At 33.9% G+C, this 25,462-nt stretch overlaps 1 protein-coding gene across 2 annotated transcripts in view; it reads right to left on the bottom strand.

The window, feature by feature from the left end:
* The window catches only part of LOC143252676 (potassium voltage-gated channel subfamily KQT member 1-like), a 286,359-nt gene that overhangs the window by 252,429 nt on the left and 8,468 nt on the right, over window positions 1–25,462 (bottom strand). The window contains exon 2 of one of the 2 annotated variants that reach the window (XM_076505185.1): window positions 23,424–23,518. The exons of the other annotated variant lie outside the window; for it this stretch is intronic. The gene's annotated coding sequence lies outside the window, so the exon portion shown is untranslated. The remainder of the gene's footprint in view (window positions 1–23,423; window positions 23,519–25,462) is intronic. 2 annotated transcript variants of the gene reach the window in all.

Below are 25,462 nucleotides of genomic sequence, written 5' to 3'. Positions count from 1 at the left end.
TACATTTGCCTAGGTTTAACTGAGTTACTTAACTTTGAAGAACACCAGATCTCAAATACTAATAAAAAAACTTCTTTTAGAGACAAGTAACAAAACAGTGTTTCTCCTTTTTCAGTGGTAATAGCTTTCCAATTTACCTTCTGTTTTAATACTCAGTATAGAACCGGGTCACGTTCAAACCAGTTATGTCTCTGGTTTTAAAACAACCTGCTGAAACTTTTCCTTTTTCTTGCTCAATCTATTGCCTATCGATCTGACATGTATCTTAACAGTTTGAAAATAAACTTAGTTTGGATAAAATTAAAATATAAAATAATGTATTTATATATTAGTTAGTTATATATCACGTTATAATGTGACGGTCAATCCCACTATTCGTTGGTGAAAGAGTAGCCCAAGAATTGATGGTGGGAGGTGATGCGAACCCGCGACCCTCAGATTACGAGTCGCACGCCTTAACATGCCGGGCCTACCATTTGAGTAACATTGAGCTAAAACAAATTTTACTAAACAGAACTAAAAATGTGAATTTATAATTTTTTCATGCTGAAGACGCTGCAAGTTTAATTGTTTTGTTTTCTGTATTTTTCACACAAACCAAGATTAAGTAAAATAATCTTAAAAATAACTTTAGTTTACGTAATAATGCGAATAAAACAGAATTGAGTTGTTTGTGTTTTTTTTTTACGCACACTTTTCCCCATATCGCTTAGAAATATATAACAAGATTAATATAAATAGAGATCGTTCTCTGATACGTTGATGTGTCAGTGGAGGGGTTTCTAGGCATGTAAATTGTTTTGACAGGATGGGTATATTTAAAGGAAGTTTCCCCTCTCCTTTTTTTGTTACATGGTTATTAGTTTCCTGATTGAAAAAACAAAACAAAAAAACCTGCACCACTAACACGACACGATGATACTAGATTTAAACCTGCCATCTATTAGATAAATGTGTAACTATAAATGGTTTTTTTCTTCCCAATTCAATCCTAAAAATGCTTTCAAAAAGTGCATGGTTCAGCAAATTTCTATATATAAGAAAAAAATATGAATTCAGAGTAGGAAGAAATTGGAAAGAAATAAAATTATTCAGTAAAATATACATTAAATAATTCACGAAAATGTGTTCGTATGTGTCAATTCTTCCATTTGTTTTCTGCTTCTTAGGAATACAAAACAAATGTGAAAGAAAGAAGTCATTTATATACATTTTAAGACATTACTAGATAGGATTATTTTAAAAATGACCCGTGGTGGGCAGAGCTCAGATAGCCTATTGTGTAGCTTTGTGCTTAACTTCAAACAAACAAATAATTATCTTATAATTTTACGGCTGTATTTGATAAATCTTAATAGCGGAATCAAACCTGGGTATTTTAGCACAAGGAAATACGACTTTAAATTTCAAAATAATGATTTTCAAATAATGATTGATTTCAGTTAAAATATACAAGTATACATTTTTTTAAATTCTGAAACCTGCGTAGAAGTGTACGCTAGAGGTTGTTTTTCTCTAGATGAGCGAATCAGCAGATAATATTCCTTCGAAAAACATCAACAACAATCAAGCATTGCTTTCTTTATTATTATTTCACGTTTAATATAGTACAATATAGTATAAACTACTTTGTTTTAATTTGTTGTAAGAAACTCCAAAAACAAACGAATAAGATAAGAAAGTTGATACCTTTCATATCTTGAAAATCTAATGTCTACAGTTTCGAAGAAAATAGTGTAGCGAAAGGCTAGATAAAAGCAAATGTATTATAGCAGTGCGGACCTTTGCAAAATACTTTGTTAAATATCACATACAAACAGCGTTGCTTTGAAACCATCATTACTACAGCCAAACAATTTATTTATCTATTTTCTGTTGGTTTTTTTTTTTTGGACGAGTTACAGAAACTACAGGTATATTAAAGATATTATAATAATACATCACAAGAGTTACAAATAGTTCTTCCAGATCCATCTCCTGACCTTTTTAACACTAGCTATAAAGACCCTCTATGAAAGACATAAAAATATGTGAAATTTATATGGACAAATTAAAATCGTAATTTTGATCATAGCTTTCAGTTAAGATCTCAGCTTTGAACGTTTGTGGAAATATAAGTTGAAGTAAAAGTTTTTATGGTGTATTTTCTCGATAAAGGTATATGCACAAGGGCGTAATCATTAATTTAGAGACTCGTTGTAAGCATGTTCAAGGTGATACACAACAAAAACGTTCCACATTTGTGTGAAAGTAGTGTTATTAAATCAACTCAAAGACAGTTTGTTTGTTTTTTAGAATTTCTCCCAAAGCTCCACGAGGACTATCTTCGCTAGCCGTCCCTAATTTTGCAGTGTAAGATGAGAGAGAAAGCAGCTAGTTATCACCACCCACCTTCAATTTTTGGGCTACTCTTTTACCCACGAATAGTGGGATTGACCGTAACTTTATAACACTCCCACGGTTGAAAGGGCGAGCATGTTTGGTGGGACGGGAATTCGAACCCGCGACCCTCAGATTAGGAGTCGAGTGCCTTAACCTCTTGACCATGCCGGACCTCTCACAAAGACACTGCTACGGTGCTTTTCAAGACAATTTAACCCTTGAGCAATATGGCAGTACTTTGGCAAATGTTCTACACTGATTCCATTGGAATATAGTTTTTAAGGACGTTCTTCTGTACAATATATGATAAAAAATTCCCAAGTAAACATTTTCATGTTACGTCAAATTTTCCAATTTCTCTTTCCGATTCTTGGGAATACAAGGGTTAAGAAATGAGGCTTATATTTCTCTTAAAACCAAAAAAGAAGAAAAATATTAAAAATAATTTAATTACATTATCAAAAAGTTGATGTGCTTACTGTGCTTGAAAACTGAATAATTAGGCGGGATCTGATTGAAGTGTTTAAAACTGTAAACAGTTCTCATATATAACACCAAGAATTGTAGAACTGAGGAACACGAATATAGATTTAGGCAAGGTAGAAGCTGTCTTTAGGTAAGACAATTTTATTTTACAAATAGGGTGACTAGCCTCTGTAATGAGTTTCCTATGGAAGTTGTGAAAACAGCAAATTTAAGTGAGTTTAAAATAAAGTTTAATAAATATATGAATTATAAGGGCTGGCTTTCATTTTTTAAGTTATTTAATAGTTATAGTTTGGCTTAGATGATGGTATAGCCGAGATAGACCAATAGCTCCCTTTTTGTCCCTAAACATTATGTTCTGTTATCTTATTATCGTAATATAGAAAAATTTCAAAGAAACATAATTGTTTAAAACATCAAACCTTTATAGTAAAGTAAAAAAAAACATATCTGCCATGCATCGAAATTATAAACTAGTAAAAAATAATTAGTTTCGTTTTTCAGGCATGTTTAAAAAGGCAGCTATAATTTGCGTATAAAGCTGTTGCAATAATTTGTTGCAGTTAAAAGTCAACAATATACAAGTAATTGCTTTCTAATATTAACATCTTTTAATATTCATGTGAAATTAAGCCTAAAGTTACACAATGGGCTAACTGTGCTCTGCCCAACACCGGTAGGGAAACCCAATTTCTAGCCTTGTAAATCCGGAGGCACACCTCTATCATTGGGATGAGGATTATCTTATAAGAATAGTCACAATCTACAAATAAAGACTACTACGGGTGACAAACATTTACGTGGTAAAATAGATGGTCTGAAGAACACTTGCTGAGATTGATATTTTTACTCTTTTTAAGTATAAACTCACATGAAAAGATCTCAAAGTAATCTGTGTGATTCTGCACCAGTATTTACTGTCACATCTTTCACCAACTTTTGACTACATTTCTTTTCAGTACCTAATGTAACTATACAATTGTTTCGAACACAAAAATAGTGCCTTCTTGACAGAGCGAAAAACAACTTACCGAGATAAATGTTTCTTTGTTTTGCAGCAAATGTTCGCTAGGTGGATTATATACATTAAGAATGACGATAATAAAGAGTAAACCGTTCGTTTCCTAACACAACACGTACCTGCTTTCAAAGCAACTACACAACGAAACACATAGAAGGCACAGTCACCAGTGTGCAAATTGCACTAATTTCCCCAGAAACACAAAGCTTGCGTAACGATTTTCGTTCAATTGCAACTTCATCATTACACGTAACGGTTTGAGCAAGAGTATGAACAATCATTTAACGACTTGTTATTTGGATTTCGATTAGAATGGAAATTTTAGGACCCCACCCCTAACACAAACAAAAAATCAGGATTACGTCTGCATTCCATAAACAGTTTTGAAACTTTTATATCAAGCCCGGCATTGCCAGGTGGTTAAGGCACTCGACTCGTAATCCGGATTCGAATCCCCGGCACACCAAAATATGCTCGCCCTTTCAGCCGTGGGAACATTATAATGTGACGGTCAATCCCACTATTCGTTGGTAAAAGAGTAGCCCAAAAGTTGGCGGTGGATGGTGGTGACTAGCTGCTTTCCCTCTAGTCTTACACTCCTAAATCAGGATCGGCTAGTGCAGATAGCCTTCGTGTACCTTTGCACGAAATTCCAAACAAACAAACGTTTATATCTTCACGTACTTACTTTAAGGAATATATTTATTACTAAAACTTATGAAAGGCAAGAGTGTTAACAAAATACAAATAATATGAAATCACTCCTTGGAGTAATATACGTAAATTATTGATTGAAATATTTAAATATAGAAACATTGTAATACAACGACCATAATTCACCATAGTTCAAATGAATCTTCTTACCCCACTGATAAATTAACAACCAGCCATTCAACCTAGAGACGACTTCATTTCTGAGTTTTGGCTTTTGTGAAGATATAGTTGAGCTTAAATTGTGAGTACTCAACTAATAAATCTTATCAATGGCTTCACGTGACTGGGTTATTCTTAATAACTAAAAATAAAGAATTAATGAGACAAAAATGAAATTGAACCAAATTTTTCTAAGATAATATTTGTCATGGTTCTCAGAAAATAATACCCATCATAGAAACATGGATATATCAATAATTTCGATAATATTGATTTTACGTAATTCATACATTACAAAATAAACCTAGAAAACAATAATAAAATAACATCAAAATAGGCAGCTTTTGTCTGGACGAATCATCTAAAAGTTTCTTCATTATTTTACAATAACTAAATCATTGTTGTGTGTAGTGATAACACAGAAGTATCTACAATTATTTATTGTGCTTTGCAAACGATTTATTCTAGAGAACTGAATTCTACCAGAGGCACGTGGATAATCATGTTTTAAAGTAGCGGAAGGTGTTCCAAAAATTGTCATGAAAGATGTTTATTATATTACTGAACCTTTTGCGTGAACAAAATTTTATTAAAATCGATTAAGGTTTTCTTTGTCTCTTTTCATATAATCCGAACATAGCGACTAATAATGACATACGTAATTATCTTTGTGTATAATATTATCTCAGTTTCAGACATATCTTTGTAATACAAGCTCTTTGTTTTAGATGTTGTAATCGAATTTTATTGTTCGAAATAATTATGAGGCATATAATGATCTCACAAATCAAATTAATTGAATTCTGTATATAGCCATATCGTGAAACTTATGGTTCTTGGGAGTGTTATAAAATCTAAATAGAAATGTCAAAACTTCAGTGTTGAGAGAACCGTGTTAAAGCTGTTACTATTTAGTAGTGTCCCAGTTACTTGTGTGTTAAACAATCATTTATGTGTAATTACATTTACATTTGAGTCTGTCTTATTTAGTTTTAATTCTTAATTAGTTAAGTCATGTATTAGTTCTGCGGTCTAGCTGTCTAGCGATGTTTAGAAAACTGTAATATTACATTACCATTTGGACTTTTGATTGCATCAACTCATAACGTACAAGTATTATCATGGTTTATAATCTACAAGTATAAAACTCTATTACATATTTTGATTAGTTTCAAGGATGACAAACAATATTTAGTCGACACTCTGTAAATATCACATATTTCACTCTCTAACAATTTACAAATTTAATGTACTGACAAGTAGGGTTTAATTCTATCCAGACGGCCTGGCATGGCTAAATGGTTAAGGCACTCGACTCGTAATCTGGGGATCGCGGGATCGAATCCCCATCATATCAAACATGCTAGCCCTTTCAGCGATGAGGTGTTATAATGTGACGGTCAATCCCACTATTCGTTGGAAAAAGAGTAGCCCAAGAGTTGGCGGTGGATAGTGATGACTAGCTGTCTTACCTCTAGTCTTAATTTGCTAAATTATCGACGGCTAGCGCAGATAGCCCTCGTGTAGCTTTGTGCTTAATTCAAAACAACAACAACAAGATATTCACTGGTATATTTCTGCGCTTAATAATAAACAAACCTAAAAAGTTCTGTGTTGGTAAGATGAGAAAGGAAATGCCTTATATGTACCTTCCTTTAACATATTTCAGAAACTGTAATATATAAAATCTCACTAAAATTAACTGAAGTATTGTTTTAGTGTAAGTCGTGCAAATCACTCCAGGGCTATCTGCACTAGCCGTCTATAATTTAGCAGTGTAAGATTAGAGAGGAGGCAGCTAGTCATCACCACCCACCGCCAACTCTTGCGGTACTCTTTTACCAACGAATAGTGGGATTGATCGTCACGTTATAACACCCCACAGCTGAAAGAGCGAGCATGTTTGGTGCGACCGGGATACAGCGTTATAATGTGACGGTCAATCCCACTATTCGTTGGTAAAAGAGTAACCTAAGAGTTGGAGGTGGGTGGTGATGACTAGCTGCCTTCCTTCTAGTCTTACACTACTAAATTAGGGACGGCTAGCGCAGATAGCCCTCGAGTATCTTTGCGCGAAATTAAAAAACAAAACAAATCATATTAAAGAAGATCCTTATAAAATAGCTTTGACCACATTCTTGCCAAATCCCTGATGCATATCTAACTGACTTTGATTTGGTTACATGCTGTCTTGGAAGCATTATGCTGTGAGGATCTGTTGAAAGTTAGTTACGATATATAAACAATTATTTACGTCATTGTTGCAATGAAGATTACCGTATTGGATTTCGAAGAAAAGTGCGTAGTAATTGTAAAAGGTATAATAAAAATTATGAGAGTGGTTTAAAAATAACAAAATAGCCTTTGACTCTCACAAATCAGTATCATACTTATCAGTTGGACTGGACAATGAGAAAAAAAAAATTTAAATCCTACTCCATCAAAAGAACTGGCTGACCATCAAAGAGTTTCAATCTTTTCGGTTAAGACAATGAACGTCTGTAGGAAGAAGATGTGTATATTGTGTTGAGTAAAAGGTAAACTGTAGACATTCTGCAGTGACTGACATAAAACATATATTTAGGAATTAAAAGTTTGTTACAATATTCGTCAAAGAATGGAGCCCATTCAAATATACTGTTGAATCATTGATTGGGATAGATGTAATGAAGTAGACTAGTCATTGATGTGGCATTATGATCTGAATAAATTATAGGAAAACTCATATAGTACACGTTAAGAAGGTGGTCAGATGGTTGAAGTAACTTCTGTTTTGCTGAGGAAGTTATCATTAATAACAATTTTTGTTTTATAAAACTAAGTAATGTATCGTGTACAAAACTGGAAAACATGTTTAACGATAGGTAGTAAGGTAATATAACAAAAACTTTCACTAGCAGGACCAGGTAACCTGATATGCAAGACTATACGAATAGCGTGACGCTTCGAGATCAGTAGACAATCGTAAAAATTCGAGAAGGCTGATATCCAAGAAGCGTGACAATACGTGAGACAGAAGCTGAGGAAAGTCTTGTACGTATAAAATAAATAAAGTAGATTCAGTTTCCATGTTCGACCAAATAAGCGTTCTAGAAGATCAAAACGCTGTATTACCTTTTAAGTGAGTAGAGATAAATGACATTTCCATGGTAACTTCCCATCAGATGCATTGAACAATTGAAGAAAGACAGAGGAAAATGTGGTTAATATGAACATTGAAAACTTTATGGTTGCGACATGGTCAAAATTTCATACGAATGGAATGAAACAAGATTACTTTGGTTTGGGTAAAATTGAGGGTTAGATATCATTGATGAAACCATATAAGAAATTGATTACTGGTAGTTGTAGAGACCTGTTTATAGTATCAAGAAGCAAAAGTACCCTTTGGAATACTGTTTAGAATATGAAACTGGCTAGGAATAATACCTTCTACAAACAAGAAAGCATTTTATAGTCCTCAGAAAAGGAATTAGTAAGTCTGATATAAAAAGTACGAGTGTCATTTCCAGAGTTTATAGAGAACATCTTAGAAGTACCTTGTTTGTTTACAGTTATGCACAAAGCTATACAAAGGGCTATCTGTGCTTTGCCCATCACGGATATCAAAACACGATTTTTAGAGTTATAAGTCTGTAGACACGCCGCTGTTCAATTGGGGGATGCAGACTGAATAAAAAGCTTTTTCTGAATCAAATGTATTATACAAGATGATGACTTTGTGTTGAAGTGATTGACGATTGTGTTGGAATGCCCGAATTTGTCCTTCGTGAAAAGATTGAAAACCTGCTTGGTTGAATGATGCTCAGAAAGGAAACGATGTATTCGTGTGACAAGAATGCGTTCAAATGTTTTAATTAAACGTTTTTGTGGTTAATTGACTAGTAATAACTACCGATATTAGCATCCATACTAAGATTTATAAAAGAAAAATAATACAGAAATAGTAGATGGAAATAAACTATCTTTCCCATGAGTGATATTAAACTTATGCGAGACTACTATTCGAATATCAGATAATGTCAAAGGAACACCCATATAAGTAGCACTCAGGTCATGATAACAATACAGAGACAGGTCAGGTAGAGTGAGATCAAAAAAGTCTGGTCTACTATCAGTGAATAGATGGTCTAAAATTCGGAAAGCTTTTTCATGAAAAATGACAGATATATTGCCTTTTTCAATTGATAAAACAAAACGAAAGTTATTCTCTAGAACTGGCTACCCAGTAGTTTGTGACATGCGATGAAATCTAAGTTAAACTTGAGAGGACATTTGGACATTTCCAAGTTTATTGTGTGCACGTATTCATTGAATCGGTAATAAAGTTATGTGGTGTCCTCAATGCTAAACCCAAGGATCTCGATATTTGCTGGATTCTAGTAATAATGGTTTAAAAATATGGAACAAAGATACGATCTTTCTGGGCAAGAAAGACTTGATGTACCTGACACGATTCTAACGAATATGTAGGAACTATCCGACGAGAGAACAGACTGGAGTTTCTTTGCCTATATATTTATCTGATCCAAAGAAGATAAGTTCTTATTATAATTGTGTGTTGTAATATCAAGGTGAGCTCGAAAGACAGACCAATCTGCTTTGCTGAAATTCAATGTATTCCTTTGTTGATCTGCATGCCAATAGTTGTTAGTAGAGGCAAAATGAAATAAAAGAGAAAAATGATCAGTACTAACTGGGTGAAAATATGAAAGGGAAATAATGTGATTTAATTTGAGATCACAATGTCTGGAGTGATATTTGATTCTTATCATTCATGAGACAGTAGGCCTAATGGAGAATCAGAAACGTTGTAGGGAAGTAAATGAAAGTGATTTTTATCTAAAACAGACCAATCTTGAATATATTGTCTTCAGAAATTTCGATCTAAGTAGAGAATGAAATAAAGTGGTAAGGGAGAAATAAAAAGTCTATAATTAGTGTAAGATAAGACACTTATAAGCTAATGTGGCTGGATAAAAATTGTGTATTTTAGCAGGAATAAGCATTTTACATTTGATATCTACACTAACCTTCTACTAGAAAGTTAAATTCATGCAATTAGCAACCTCAACTCCTTACAAACTTTAAAGTTTGAGGACAAGTTATTCAACAGAATGCACTCAATAAATCTGGTAGATGAATTAGCTTCTAAAAGAGGTAAGTTAGCGGATCAATTATTGAGAAAACGAAAATTTAACTATCTGTTTTTGTTATACCTGGCAAAATCCTTTGTCTCTGAAATTTTGAAAGTAGAAGTGAGTATTGAGACCGAAATAGGTTTCATACAAATTGATTTTAAAGACACATTTGGTGGTATGTTTGATGGCATCCAGAACAAAGGTTTGTTTCTTTTTTAATTCCGCGCAAAACTATACGAGGGCTACCTGCGCTAGCCGTCCCTACTTTAGTAGTATAAGACTAAAGGGAAGGCAGCTAGTCATCACCATCCACCGCCAACTCTAAGGCTATTTTTTTTTACCCAGGAATAGTGGGACTGACCGTCACATTACAATGCCCCCACAGCTGAACGAGCAAGCATGTTTGGTTGGATAAGGATTCGAACCCGTGACCATCAAATTACGAATTGAGTGTCTTAACCACCCGGCCATGCCGGGCTCTAGAACGAAGGATGTATGAAATTTGTAGATATTTCGCAAAGTAAGAGTAACAAACCCAAAGATCCTCTGTTGTAGGTATATAGTATTTGGATTAGTCGGAATACTATTGTTTGTACTCTGCCCACTATGGGTATCAAACCCAATTTTTGGCTTTATGAACTTGTAGGTATACTACCGTTGAGCTACTTGGGCACCCGGAGAAATAGCAGAAGCTCCTGTTCCAAGAGAAGCAGCTAAGGTTAGATCATTAGGTCTAAATGTGCTATCCTTCACATTTATCACAATATTTAGAATGGTTTTGAAGACAAGTATTAAAAACAAAAGTTTGGTTAAGTTGAATATTTTAAGAAAAATAACGTTGATCTCTGCATTGGGAACATACTGGTTTATTGGGACATCATATATGTCCATTGGCGGGTCAGAAAGTAGTTTACAGATTTTCAACACCAAAATTCAGCACTCGGTTTCCCATGATGGACTTAGCAAATATCCCAATGTGTCTTTGCATTAAAAGAACAAATATTAGATATTGTAAAGTATAATGAGGGTTGGAGGAAAAATATTTTCCAGAACCGAAGGTGTTGTATATAAATGTGAACACTTTCACATTAGAAAACCGTTAATGACATTACGCCTTTATGACAAAACACAAATCGAAAATATATGACCTGTCGACTTCGAATTGTATGATGGATAGAGATATTGTCGTCAGTGATCATATTACCAATGATAGAGGGGCCAACCCAACGAATAGCACATGAAAGAAGAAGAGCTATACGAGCTTCTATTTTAAAGAAAGTGGTTTAAGGTTTTGAATTTCTGCTATTATTCCAAATGTGAAAACTACTATTTTTTGACTGGTAATATCATAAAGTTCCAGATTAGTAGATTTGACGATCATGAAACTCCGAGTTGATATTTATGTAAACAGCGAGCGAGATGTGTAGACTTAGGAATTCATATTTGTCAGAATAAACACCGTAAGAGCAAATTCTGCTCCAATTTCCATCGGAAAATTAGTTGAGAAATAAGTGGAAGAACCGAAACAATTGCTTGAAGCGAGGCAGTCATAGCTGAAAGGAAAAATAAGGTAATGGTAACAGAATATGAAGTAGCTTCTGCATAAGAAATAATTTCGGAATTATTGATTTGAAATAGAAGTGAAGAACGCATGAGAGTGGAAGTCAGCTTACTATCATAAGACGTAGAAGGCCAAATCAGCATAGATAGGTTAGGACTGCTATGAGGTCTGAACTAGTTTTAACATGTGAACCGATTGCAATGTAGATTAACCATTGAAAAGAGATGAATGTGCATCCAGACACAGTGACTGTAACTATATAATAACAGCTACGAGAATATTCGAAAACGTGTTTGCAGTTACTGAATGCGTAATACAAACTCGTAGTGAAAGTCCAGTCTAGTCGAAAAACTTTGGTCACGCAATTCTCTCTTCCAGAGACTTCTCAGTCAGCAAGACACTTCATTCCAGTGCAAAACACTGGTGAGCAATAAAAAAAGGTGATAATTTCCCTTTAGCCATGAAAACTTCGAAGCAAAGTGGATATTTATAATGGATGAGCAGATGTAAATTTTACTTTTGTGAAAATAATTCCAAAACGCAAACTGAATTGTTGGAAATGATGCTCATCAACTGTTCAAAGCTATATCTCATAATTTATGAAAGTGTGTTTGTTTGTTTGTTTTGTAATTTCGCAGAAGTCTTATGTAGGAAAGAAGCTACTGAGGGCTATCTGTGTAGCTTAAGTGGTTATAGTCCCTAATTTAGCAGTGTAAGACTAGATGGAAGGTATCAGTCATCACCACCCACCGCCAACTTTGGTAATCATAAAATGTATGAACATTTACCATTTTGAACAGGACGAATAGATGGGATTGACCGTCACATTATACACCCTCACGGCTGAATGAACGCCAAAATTAGGACATTGTTCGGCGTTATATCTTTGAGTCGTATGTTATTCAAATCCTTCTCACTTGTGATAAATTAAAAGTGGCGTGGGAGTAATATCAATGAGTATATCCTCAATGGTTTGCACCTTGCCGAAGATGTCCCCAGAACGTAGCTTTTTCAGCCGTATGGATGTTATAAGGTCACGATAAATCCCACTATTCATTGGTAAATGAGTAGGTAAATAGCTGACGGTGGGAGGCGATGACTAGCTAACTGTCTTCCCTCTGGTCTATCACTGCTACATTAGGGATAGTTATCCCAGAAATCCCTCGTAAGAAATTTAAAATAGAAATCCAAATCAAATGAAAATTGGGCACAGTTATACCTGAAAGTTAGAGGTCTCCGCTCTGGCCTTTTAACCCATCTATGCATAATGGCATTCAGGTTAAAACTTCTACTTCCTTTAACAATGTTAAACAGTTTTCTTTATTTTCATTTACAAAAATTGGTTTAAATCTTTATATTAGTGGTTTTTGGCATTTCTATAAGCCTTTTCTTGCCTATTGAATTAGATACGTACACTGAAGTAGTAAATAAATTCTGCTTCAACTACTGACATAATTATTACAATGTCAAACTAGTTTATAGAAAACACATGTTGTCAAGGCTTACAAACAATTGTCTTTTATTAAATGTTTCTGTTTTCCCCCGTTACAGAACACACTTTTACAATAGAAATAAAAGTTGGTTTGCTTCCTATCATGAAATGTATGATTTTCCTATTATTTTAATCAGAGTGTTAACATATAATCCAGCACGGCATGGCCAACTGGCTAAGGCACTCGACTCGTAATCCAAGGATCGCAGATTCGAATTCTTATCAAACCAAACACGCCCGCCCTTTCAGCCATGGGGACATTATAATGTGACGGTCTATCCTACTATTCGTTGGTAAAAGAGTAGCTCAACAGTTGGTAGTGGGTGGTTATGACTAACTGCCTTCCTTCTAGTCTAACACTGCTAAATTAGGGATGGCCAGCACAGATAACCCTCGTGTAACTTTGGCTAAATTCAAAGCAAACAAACAAGCATATAACCCTCAAGACTAATAACCTTAAAGCACAAATAAAATCTACAAATTAAAATCCAGTCGTTTTCAGGTACTTTATATGTACTGATATTTTTGTAGATAAAAATACTAATATATTTCTTCCGAATGTTTCAATAGCGAAATGAATAAAATAGCATCCACAGTGTTTATTCTTTATGTATGTGCGCGTCCTTTCTTTGAAAACAAAACAAAACTATTTAGTTTTCCTGGGATATAAAAGCATTGAACATGGAAAACGCACACCTACTTCGTTCAACGTGCTCACCTGACTTCACATATTTATACTGGAATAACGAATTTAATTATGGATATTGGACGGTACTCAATACTTGCAATTTTACATGAATTTTTCAAGGTATTACACTAATGTAGGGAATATATTGCGGATTTGAAATTTTTGCTTGATGAGTTTCCATCTTCGTTCTTTTTATATGATTAGTCTTACTATACTGGTAAGATTATGATATTAGAATATAAAACGGTAGATGAAGAGTGGAAAAGAGAAGAGAGAAATATTAAATTCGATTCTATTTGTATTCTACATTTTACACTGGAATATTTCATTTCTACCCAACAAAAGAAAATAATATGATTTTGTATAAGCTGTGAAATGTATTGGCGGATATGGAAATATATAATTCATAAAACGACTTTTTTTTCAGCAAATCTATCTCATGTGGTTCAGTAATTCAAAATTCGTGCTTCGCGGATCTTTTATAATTTATAGATTCCTCTTTCAATGGAGCGAAATGTCAAGAATTTGAAATAGGTTAATGGAACATAAAATGTCTGGAGAAATATATATTATAAATACATGTTAATATTTCAGAGCTTTTAACACTTTTAATACACTTCAATATGCGACAACAATTTCGAAAGGAGTGTTCAAAGCTGTATAGCGAGAAGTGGCTAACATGCTTGTCTGAGGTTCTAAATGTCCAAAGTCCGAATTGCAATGTACTGTCAGTCGTAGTGGCGTTACAATATGATGGCCAATCTCGTAAGTGACTTGAGAATAGTTATGTAAGAGAGGAGAGCTACATCTGAACGTTGGGACCTTTAACACGGTCAGTTAGCCCGCGTGTTGTGTAAGCTGTGTAAATGTTTCAAATTTGGTTTATGCACCAAAACATCTTTAGTACATATAGCATATTCGTAATGAAAATAGAACATATATTCTAAAACTTCCTTTTAACACATTTCTACTTACTCAGTTGTTGAAATTAATAAATTCAATATGTAACTACATAGGAAACAAAACATGTAAATATTTAAAATATTAGCATGTAACTTTACCATTTTTATATAGAATGTAGTGGAACAACCAATCTTTATTTTGTTACGCGCAACACTTAATAATCAAAATCACAACCTGTTAAAACAGTTGATAATCTATCTGTGCAGCTCTTTTCTGTGGGAAAACCAAAGAATGAAAAGTTGAATGAAAAGGAAGGAACGTTTCGATAGTGAGGCCTATTTTACGTAATTTTTCCCAACATAGATAACAATTCTTGTTTAAAAAATCATACCTCTTGGGACGCATGACTCTATAATTCAACGCCAATATGTAGTTCAAATATTATATTTTATCACCTAAATGAACGTTGAAAATGAAGTAAAACAAAAATTATAAGAGTATTAAACATTTCAATTATAACGTTCGAGTTATACTTAAGGTATGTAATGCATGACAATGAAATAGAAATCGACTCGTAATTTGAAACCTACCACACTGCTTTCGTATTGAAATATGAAAAGAAACAATTACATTCTGACGCATGTGCTCATAATGTAAGGTTAGTTACTGGTTCATCGAACTTGGAATGGAAATTTCTGCACTTAAACTTCTCGACGCCATACGTGATTTCCTGAGTTTAACAATCAGGAATGGAAATTAGAATTTATGATGTTTTGATCAAATAGAAAAGTAACTTTCGTATTCCATTAGCAGCTCAGATGACCTGGCTAAAAGTGTTTTGTTGGCAATGAATAATTCATTTCTTATGAGACAAATATTTCGTATTACGCACACATTAAAAAGAGAGAGAAAAACAGTATTAAAACAAATTAGCCAAGAATTATTTTTTTTATATTCCATATTGCCAATTTAGGCCAAAACTAAGTTTGCAGACTTTGTTAATAAATGCTCTCTGACGGCTCATCGGTAAGTCTTAGGGCTTATAACACTGAAGTCTAGCATCGTCTGGTGGGAAGGATACTCTTCCCGCAATGTACGAGACACGGGGTCTAATCTCTTTACCAAACATATTTTTCTCTTCAGTCGTAAAGGTGTTATTATGTGATAGTCAATCCCACTATTTCTTTAATAAAATAAAGTGTCTATTTTATTTTAGTTTGCAGCATAATCGTCACTATCCCCATATAGATCGTTTTTGTTTGTTTTTCAAATTTTGCGCAAAGCTACACGAGGGCTATTTTCGCCGTCTCTAATTTGGCAGCGTAAGACCAGAGGGAAGGCAGCTCGTTATTACCACCCACCGCCAACTATTGGGCTACTCTTTTCCCAACGAATAGTGGAATTGACCGTCACATTATAACGCCTCCACGGCTGAAAGAGTGAGCATGTTTGGTGTGACGGGGATTCGAACCCGCGACTCTCGGATTACGAGTAGAGTGTCTTAACCACCCAACCTAAATGGTTCGAAATTTTCGAATTCTATAAATGTTCCTGGTCAAATATCTGCAGTTTTTCCGATTAAAAAGCGCTTATCACAATTATAGCTTCCGTGGTTTATAGTATACTGACTGTAAGAGACTAACAGTATATTAAACTGTTTCTTAGCGTGTTGATTTATATAGAATGCACGATTGCTACCAGTCTTATATTTTGCACGTAGATCATATTTCTAACAAATAAACATTGTATTTACTGATTCTTATTTCTTTTCGTTCTCGCTTTTTCTTCGACTATATGATGATAATTTGATGCAGAGTATTTTAAAACGGGTAGTGGTTGATATACTAACTGAAATTGAAGAAAAGCTAAATAAACAATTAAACATTCGGTGAAAAATTCCGAAACATCTGAAACCATATTCAAACTTTTCTCCAAACGTTTCATTAATCTACCTCTGGTGACAATTAATTCTCCTAGGACAAGTAGATTCTTAAAGGATTTTTTTTTAATTTCGCGCAAAGCTACACGAGAGCTATCTACGCTAGCCGTCTCTAATTAAGCAGTGTAAGACTAGAGGGAAGGCACCTAGTCATCGACGCCCATCGCCAACTCTTGGGCTACTCTTTTACCAACAAACAGTGGGATTGACCGTCACATTATAACGTCCCCACGGTTGAAAGGGCAAGAATGTTTGGTGTGACGGGGATTTGATCTCGCAACCCTCAGATTACGAGTCAAGTGCCTTAACCACCTGGCCATGCCGGGGCCCTAATTTCATTTTCTAATTCTGCCCAGTTATCCATTTTGTAGTCAACCATCGTAATGGATGCGTCGAAAAATCTTTATCACTTTCAGTTATTTTTGAAACAAACTTTATTTTGTATATTAAAAATAATCGCATAACACCTTCATAACACGCCATTATTATCTTCACATATATCAACAGATCACGTTATGAAATTGTACAGTGCACCATTGGTACCTTGAAATATGTCAACAGCTTGTTTGGTTGAATGCCATAACTCTTTCATCTATCATCAAGTTGCATGACTCACCTACAGTAACAAATCACATGAGTGAACATCATAACAGCCACAGTACCGTTACTGACAAGGTTTACATATATTGCCTAATTATTTGAATTTCGCTTGGAAGTTAAGTATTTTTCAGCTGCAACATTTATTTGCTTTTATCTTATTTTTGTGTTATAAGCAATCAGATAAACAGTTTTTATAGTTACCAAGCAAGGATCCTTCATGCAAATTGAAGAAATGTTCGACGATATATTTTCTATACGCTAAATAAATACTTCGAAATATTTCTTGCTAGCTTGAATTAGCTATGTTCAATTTACAAGAGCGAATGCTTTTAATGCATTCTAAATAAAAACTTGAGTTACACTTTCATGCAGTCTAGTTCAATTGAGTAAAAAATATAAAATAATGAGTAACTAACGAAACCAAGGGAAGAAAAACGTAAAATATTAAAGTCACGAATTCGTTTTATCTCTCCTTTACGAGATGAAACTGGTGAGTCGATATAGGTGTAGGGTTATTATAAAGACACACACATTTACAACTGCTATCTCTTTTAAAATCGGCATGGCCTAGCGCGTTAAGGCGTGCGCTTCGTAATCTGAGGGTCGCGGATTAGCGCCCGAGTCGCGCCAAACATGCTCGCCCTCCCAGCCGTGGGGGCGTTATAATGTGACGGTCAGTCCCACTATTCGTTGGTAAAAGAGTAGCCCAAGAGTTGGCGGTGGGTGGTGATGACTAGCTGCCTTCCCTCTAGTCTTACACTGCTAAATTAGGGACGGCTAGCACAGATAGCCCTCGAGTAGCTTTGTGCGAAATTCCAAAACCAAAACTCTTTTAAAATAAATTAAAATAAAAGTAATAATGGAAAAAATAAAATAAAACATAAATGAAAAAAGAAAGGGCAAATCAAGACAATACATGGATATTGCCCTGAATAAGGCCGGAGTACTGTGAGTTACTCTTGCCCAAAAACACTACAACAAGAACATAGTAGTAGCCGACATGAAAGTTAGAGACGGAGGAAGAGGTCTTGTGCACCTGACTCTCCTGGGTATTTAAAATTCAACATACCCAAATACCCACAAAGAAGAAGAGAAGTGTTTCTATTACCTATATTTCCTTATGCGCTAGGAATACCAAGCGTAGATTGCGCGTATACCCGATTCGATTTTATCACTCACCAGAATCTCTAGCAGTTATCCTCAAATTGAAATTCTTCTAGACAAGATTAGGGTAAATTAACATGTGAGACTTAAGGCGTGGTCAAATACACCAATCGAAATAGTTTTACCTTCTGAGCTCAAAACTATAATTTCAGGTTTCGAAACGCGACTTTCAGCGTTAAAAACCCACAAACTTACAGATGGACCACCGGAATACTATGAAACGTAATTAATCTTCTATAACTGTATTAATTTTTCTTAAAAATGCGTAATTTAAAATAAGTTTCAATAATAAGCCTGAATGAAATATTTCACATTAGCGTGACTGTAAAGAGAAGAGGAGATATTTTATTTAAACAGTTACTTATGAAGTTTGTTTGTAATTAAGCACAGAGCTACATAATGGGCTGTCTGTGCTCTGCCCAACATAAGTATCGAAACCTGGTTTTTAGCGCTGTAAGTCAGCCGACATATCGCTATGCCACTGGGAGTACTTCAGAACTAGAGAGTTGTTTTTTTTCCTTTTTCTACTTCGAATCTTTGTTTTTCACATTTTATTTGTAATTCTATTTATTTTCTTTATTTTTCTCTGTCTTAATTTACTTTTTACCTTTTACTTTATTCAGTCTAGATATTTCGTTATCTAATTTCTTATTAATATCTTAACTGGTATTAGTTTTTAAGTTTTGTATACTTTTATCTGTCTAATCTTTCATGTCTTCAAATAGAAACAAATACAAATGAAGGAGTTTCTCATACGTCCATATGCTCAATTTGATATTATTATCTCACAAGTAAGAATTCTCATCAACCCACTTCCTCATTCAATATAATACGTCAGAAAGACTGATTCTAAGATTTACATATACAAGTTTCGTTGAAACATGGCCAAAGTTCAGATCGCATTTGTTTTTTTTTTTCTAAGCAAAAGAACAAAGCCAGTCATGGCCAGGTGGCTTGAGCGCTTGACTCGTAATCAGGGGTTCGAGCACCCATCGCATCAAACATGCTTGCCCTTTCACCTGTGAGGGCGTTATAAGGATACAATAAATCCCATTGTCCGTTGGTAAAAGGAGCAGCCCAAGAGTTGGTGGTGATGACTAGCGGCCTTCCCTCTAGTCTTACACTGCTAACTTAGGGTTGGTGATGACTATTGGCCTTCTCTCTAGTTATACACTGCTACATTAGGGACAGCTAGCAAAGATGACTCTCTTTTTATCTTTGCGCAAAATACAAAAACAAACAAACAAGCAAAAGAATGGTTATTCTCTAAATCCCTGAGGTTTTTATCAAGTGAAACAAACCTTTAAATTAGAAAGCTTAAACTTCTACTGCAAGGTAAAAAACTTCAAGTAGTCAAAAGGGTAGTACCGTTTTTCTACATGCCACCAACTTTATATTTTGACAAAGAAACATAATCACTTATATAAAACCAACAAAAATATGAGCAATAGTGTGTTCCTTTTACATATACTATATATACGAGTATATTATATTTTGATGTTTCTATTTAAGGTGCATCAACTTCTCTTTTCTGTTAATACGTATGTCAAAAAAGAAAGGATGTAACAGAGACGAAAATTATGCAGTTTATAGTCCGTGAAAATTTGGTGAGGATGACAAAAATTGTTGCATATAGCGTGGTACAACAACTATCTTAAACAACAACAAAATTTTGTTTTTTATTGTACTACATTTAATAAATGCAATGCAGTATGCTAAAGTTTGTCACACAGACGTGTTTAGCTCTAACCTTGTAGTAGAAGTAGGATGACTTGAAAGTTAACACTGAATAAAAACTAAACAGATATTTAATATACGTAAAAATATATGTAAGTAATGTTATTATAGAATGAAGGCACTTTGAATCCATTATTGTGGAGATTGAAAATTTTCAATTGTTAGGAAACGTAGAAATCACTATTGAAAAGCTTCAACAAACATCGAACATCCAGATGAGATATAATTCGAAAGACAACCAAAAAACAAAAACGATTCTTTGCAAAGAAAGGTGTTTAGCTACAGATATGTTTCCAGCCAAAAGATTGAAGTAACGAGGTGGCCTATGTTAGCACGGTTTAGAGCAAATGTTAACTCACCCAAATTATTATAAACCTGAAAAGAAAAACAGATTTATGCCCCTTCTATTAAGCTTGTTTGTTTTGTTTTACAAATGTTTAACTTCAGAGAAATTAACAGCAACGTTAAATTTACGAAAACAAAACACACTAAACTATGACGGACTTACAATGTATGTTTTACTTAAGACAACTCATTAACAAGTTTCACTGACCAAATAAAGACGTTCTAATAATGTCAGATAAATGTTTGTCAAACTCGTAATGACTTCAACTCTAATATTGGATGGTCTAGTAACTTATCGTAATCTCAAACTCTGGAATGTTTATGTTGTTATTATTGAGATTTTTATTAATAAACCCCTGTTAACAGAGTTCTCTGTGTGCGTTATGGCAAAGCCACATGGGGCTGTTTTCCGTGTTCTCCGAGGAGAATGGAACAGAGTAAGTGTAGCTCTGTAAACCCGAGGACTTACCAATGTCTCACGTGGAAACAAGAATTCTGCACTGAACCCTTCGTTTGGGAAATTTGTGTTGTTTCTATTTACATGCTTAGTGTCATTAAGTTTCTGTTTAGAGATATTTGTTTTTTTAATAAGCTCATATTTCGATACTTTAGTGTCATTATCACATTTTTTTAAAACAGTTCTGTTGTTATTTTGAAATGCCTGTTTAGAATGTTTTATTGTTGTTATTAAACCTACGTTGGACAAGTTTGTTGTTATTTGTTATTAAGCTTCCGTTTAAGACGCGAAAGTGGAAATGTGTAATGACAAAAATAAATTATAAACGTCACGAATTACAGTATTAACGTCACTTCCTGCTTTTAAGTACAAAACGTCAATATATATTAATAATAATATCTACAATTCAATCACGATTACTTGTTTGGTTTTTATATTAATACAAATTTAATTTCCCATAATATTATGATAAGAGAGAACCGGTGAATGATAACAGAAAGATAGTTTAATTTTCACACAAATAATCAGTGACATCGATCTCATCCTATTTAATTAAAGCCCTAAAATTAGATATTTTTCATTAGCTTAACTCCTTTCAAATATTTGTAGGATGAAGAGATGAGAGCTGCTGTTCTGTCACTGCTGATGACGTGTATAAACTTTGTTAATTTCTCATTCTTAGTTTAATTTCAGTAAGAGATGACGTAACTAGAGGGGTGACAAAATGAGAACGATTTTGTTGTTAGTGTCTGGTCTAACACTTACACTAGATCGCAATTTCTGTGCTGTCATTGCACTATAATTACTTCTTCGCTTAAACATGTAACGGCTCCGTTTCAGGTTTTCGTGATGATCAGTTCTTACATTCAAATCAACTTGTAATTTGTTCCTTCATTCTCCGTTTGCTTTTATTAAGTATCAAAATGGACAAATATTTTATTGAATGCAAGTGTCTCACTGTGATCTTATATACCGCGGTTATTGATGAATAATACTTCAATATTATTTGCTAAACAAACAAACCTTGAAATATCAAGGCATAGGAGTTTCCTTATAGCAAAGCCACATCCGGCTATCTGCTGAGTTCACCGAAGGAAATCAAACCCCTGATTTTAGCGTTGTAAATCCGTAGACTTACCGTTGTACTAGCTAGGGACTTTGAAATGTCAAGAGGGTATTCTTTTATTAATTCTTCAAGAGTTAATTATTTCTGAGTCATAACTCAGAGTGAAATTAAACACCAAAAGTGATAAATCAGTCCAGTCTCTGATAAATAGAAAAAACTAACATTTTCACTGTTTCAGCATTTTATGTCGTATTCTTTTCCATTAATAGGAAATAAATTGTACGTAAACGGGATGGGTAACTAAGTAATTTTCATCTTAAGTAAGACGCCAACTTTCTTATGTAATACTATATACATTTTGAACGTCTTTAGGTTTTCAATTTGTAGAAAAAGTTTAAATTGTTATTTTAGAGACTTTTATAAGTTTCTATATGAGGCTTAAGAACATAAATATATCCAAATATAGAAGAAAAGAAAAAAGTTTTAAAAAGGGAAGTAAATATACGGATGGCTAATATCAGGCCCTCCAAAACAATACAAAACAAGATAGTAAAATGAATCGAATACCATCCCTACATTTGCTTCATTTTTTGAAAAGTGTTTTCTTTGTTTATTTGCTTGTTTTCTTCAATACAATGTTTCAATAAGCATAGGAATGTTGTATTTATAACCACGTTCTAAACACTATGAGGTTCAGACTCTGATATTTATTGTTTAATTAGTTGTTAATATCTATTTCACCCTGTACCTAAGTTTTTTAAAGGAACATCAAATGTAAGAAAGGAAACTAGCTTTTAGGGCTAATGACAGCATGGTTTACATTATAATATATATATTTTTGAAGTTACTGACAATTATTAATAATATTTATAAAAACGTTTTCACCACTTGAAACTTCGTCACATGAGTGAAATTATTTAATACCATTCTTTTGGTTCTTGAGTTTTCATGTAATTCAACAAGAAGAAAATCAAATTCAGATTTTTTTCTATGATATTTACAGACATTACCAGAACTTTTGACTCAACCATTACATGGATATTGGTGAATAATACTTCATTGTTAAATTCTAATAATCTATTAAGAAGATATTTAAAATACCAGTTTGGTAAACAATCCAAGTCATCTATCCCTACATAGGCAGTGTCATCGTCTGCCTGACAGTAATATACAAATATAACGTAAAATTCGTTTTAGTAATGAAACATCTGTGTAATTATGGTGCAGAAAACTTTATTGAAACACAGTCCATTAGGCCTAACCTTTGTTTGTAATAATCATAGGGTAAGCTCTAGGAAGTTTCGTAATGAGGTAGTTTAAAAGTATGAATATATATATATGTGTGCAAGTGTATTATATAAATTATAACGAGTCGGAATATGAAAAATAAATACAATTAAACACGTTCTGAAGACAGGTTTTTCAAAATGAAAAATGAAGCTCATCTCCTGAAGTCAATGGCTAAGCGGTAATTACGCGGGTTTATAATACTTAAATATGGGTTTCGATAGCCGTGGTAAACACAGCACAGATAGTATAGTGGGCTAGCAATAAGTTAGTGGACTTACAAGGCAAAGATCCTGGGTCCGATTCCCCTCCCTCCCTCACTTCCGAGGGATAGAGCAGTTAGTCCAATGTGGCTTTGTAGTAAATCAAACAAGCACTAAAGTACAAAGAAACCTGAAGTTATTATTTCAAATCATGTTATCTATAGGCACTTGCCAGACAGTTAAAGGTCTGCCAAGTTGTAAATCCATAGAAAAAAATAACTACAAGATGGCGTGTACATATTAGAGAGAGAAGCTGACGACCTAAATCATGATTCCATAAATATTTGTAATTTTGTGCAATATGCCAGCCTTCATAAAAGAATAGTCTGTTAAAATTAGGAAAATTAACATGATTTGTAACATTATATCATTTCATTTTATGATCTGCCAAAACAAAAACGTGTTCAGCTATAGCGGAATCTAGAATTTTCACTTTTAGGAAAGTGATTTTATGTTCCAAGACATAACTTTGTATTATTACTAAAGATCTTGTTCCACCGTTATCAGGTGTGTTACAATTATCACACTCAATTTGACAAAAACATCTCGTCAATCTAACGATAACTCTTTATCGTTAGGATCCATTGGTGATTCAGTGATAATTTTGATAATTTATAACGCTGAAATTCAGAACTCAATCCTCGTAGTAGACACAGTCCAGGTGGTTAATTGTTTAGCTTTACTTTAAAATTTTAAAAAAACTTTGTCATTAAGATGGCAGAGACTTAACTGAAATAAGCTGCTCGATTTCAATACGATTCATACTCATGATGCACGAAGTATCTTAAGTAACAATTTGCTGGTACATTGAATGTGGGAAGAGGCAATGTACATATTATATAGCTATGTAAATAATATGCATTTATTTGGTGTTATAGTGGTTTGTTTTTAGACCAACACATGGAGGAAGAATAAATATCTATAACACATGGAGGAAGAATAAATATCTATAACACATGGTTGAAAGGTAACATTTAATAATTCACCGTAATTATTCTATTTCAAATTAATACAACTTTATTTTGTTATGGTAATTTCTTTCTTTACCTTCCCAGTGCTAAGTAATAAGGACGAGGGCTTATAACTCTAAAAATTGAGTTTCAATACCCATAATGAGCAAAGCACGGATAGCCCTTTGTGTAGCTATGCGTTTAATTACAAACAAATACTTTTAGGCGTTTTATATTCTTTACCAACACTGAATTTAAAATTTTAAATGAACAACAACAGAGAATTTATTTATCTTCTTAAAAGTTTTTGTAAGTACACACATATATATGTGTGTTGTGTATTTCTTTTAGAAAAGATACATAGGGCTTTCTACTGTGTCCATCGAGAAGAATCAAACCCTTGATTTGAGGGTTGTAAATCCATAGACTTACCGCTGTACAAGCGGAGGACATATATATGTATACGTAACCATAGTCTGAAATAAATAAGTGTAATTGCTTAAAGGCCCGACATGACCAGGTGGGTTAGGGCGTTCGACTCATAATCTGAGGTCGCGGGGTCGAATCCCCTCGCACCAAACATGCTCGTCCTTTCAGCCATAGGGGGGTTATAGTGATGACCGTCAATCCCGCTATTCGTTAGTAAAAGAGTAACTCAAGAGTTGGTGGCAGGTGGTGATGATCAGCTGCATTCCCTCTAGTCTTACACTATTAAATTAGGGACGGCTAGCGCAGATAGCCCTCTAGTAACTCATGAAAATCAAAAACAAACAAACAAACTTATAAGTGAAAAATACGATATAAAATTTCAAATTATAACTTTTGTAGTCAAATGGCTGATTTTTGTACAAAAATAATATCGTGTATTGTAAGATTAATAAACTAGTTTTACTTGTTATTTTTAGTTTAAAATTACTCGAATTATTTAATCCCTGTTAAGTATCAAAAACAAAATATTATTTTAACGTTTCATACATTCCATACTGTCTAGAGCATGAAAACCCAGAGAAGCCATTGCTGTAAATCTATCTGTATATATATATATATATATATAGATGAAATGTCTGTTTGTTCGCACCGTAACTCCTGGACCTGGCATACCCAGGC

Source organism: Tachypleus tridentatus, chromosome 6, assembly GCF_004210375.1.
Source record: "Tachypleus tridentatus isolate NWPU-2018 chromosome 6, ASM421037v1, whole genome shotgun sequence".
Classification (NCBI taxonomy): domain Eukaryota; kingdom Metazoa; phylum Arthropoda; class Merostomata; order Xiphosura; family Limulidae; genus Tachypleus; species Tachypleus tridentatus.
The sequence above is the reverse complement of the archived record's forward strand: the minus strand, read 5'-3'. Positions and strand labels throughout refer to the sequence as shown.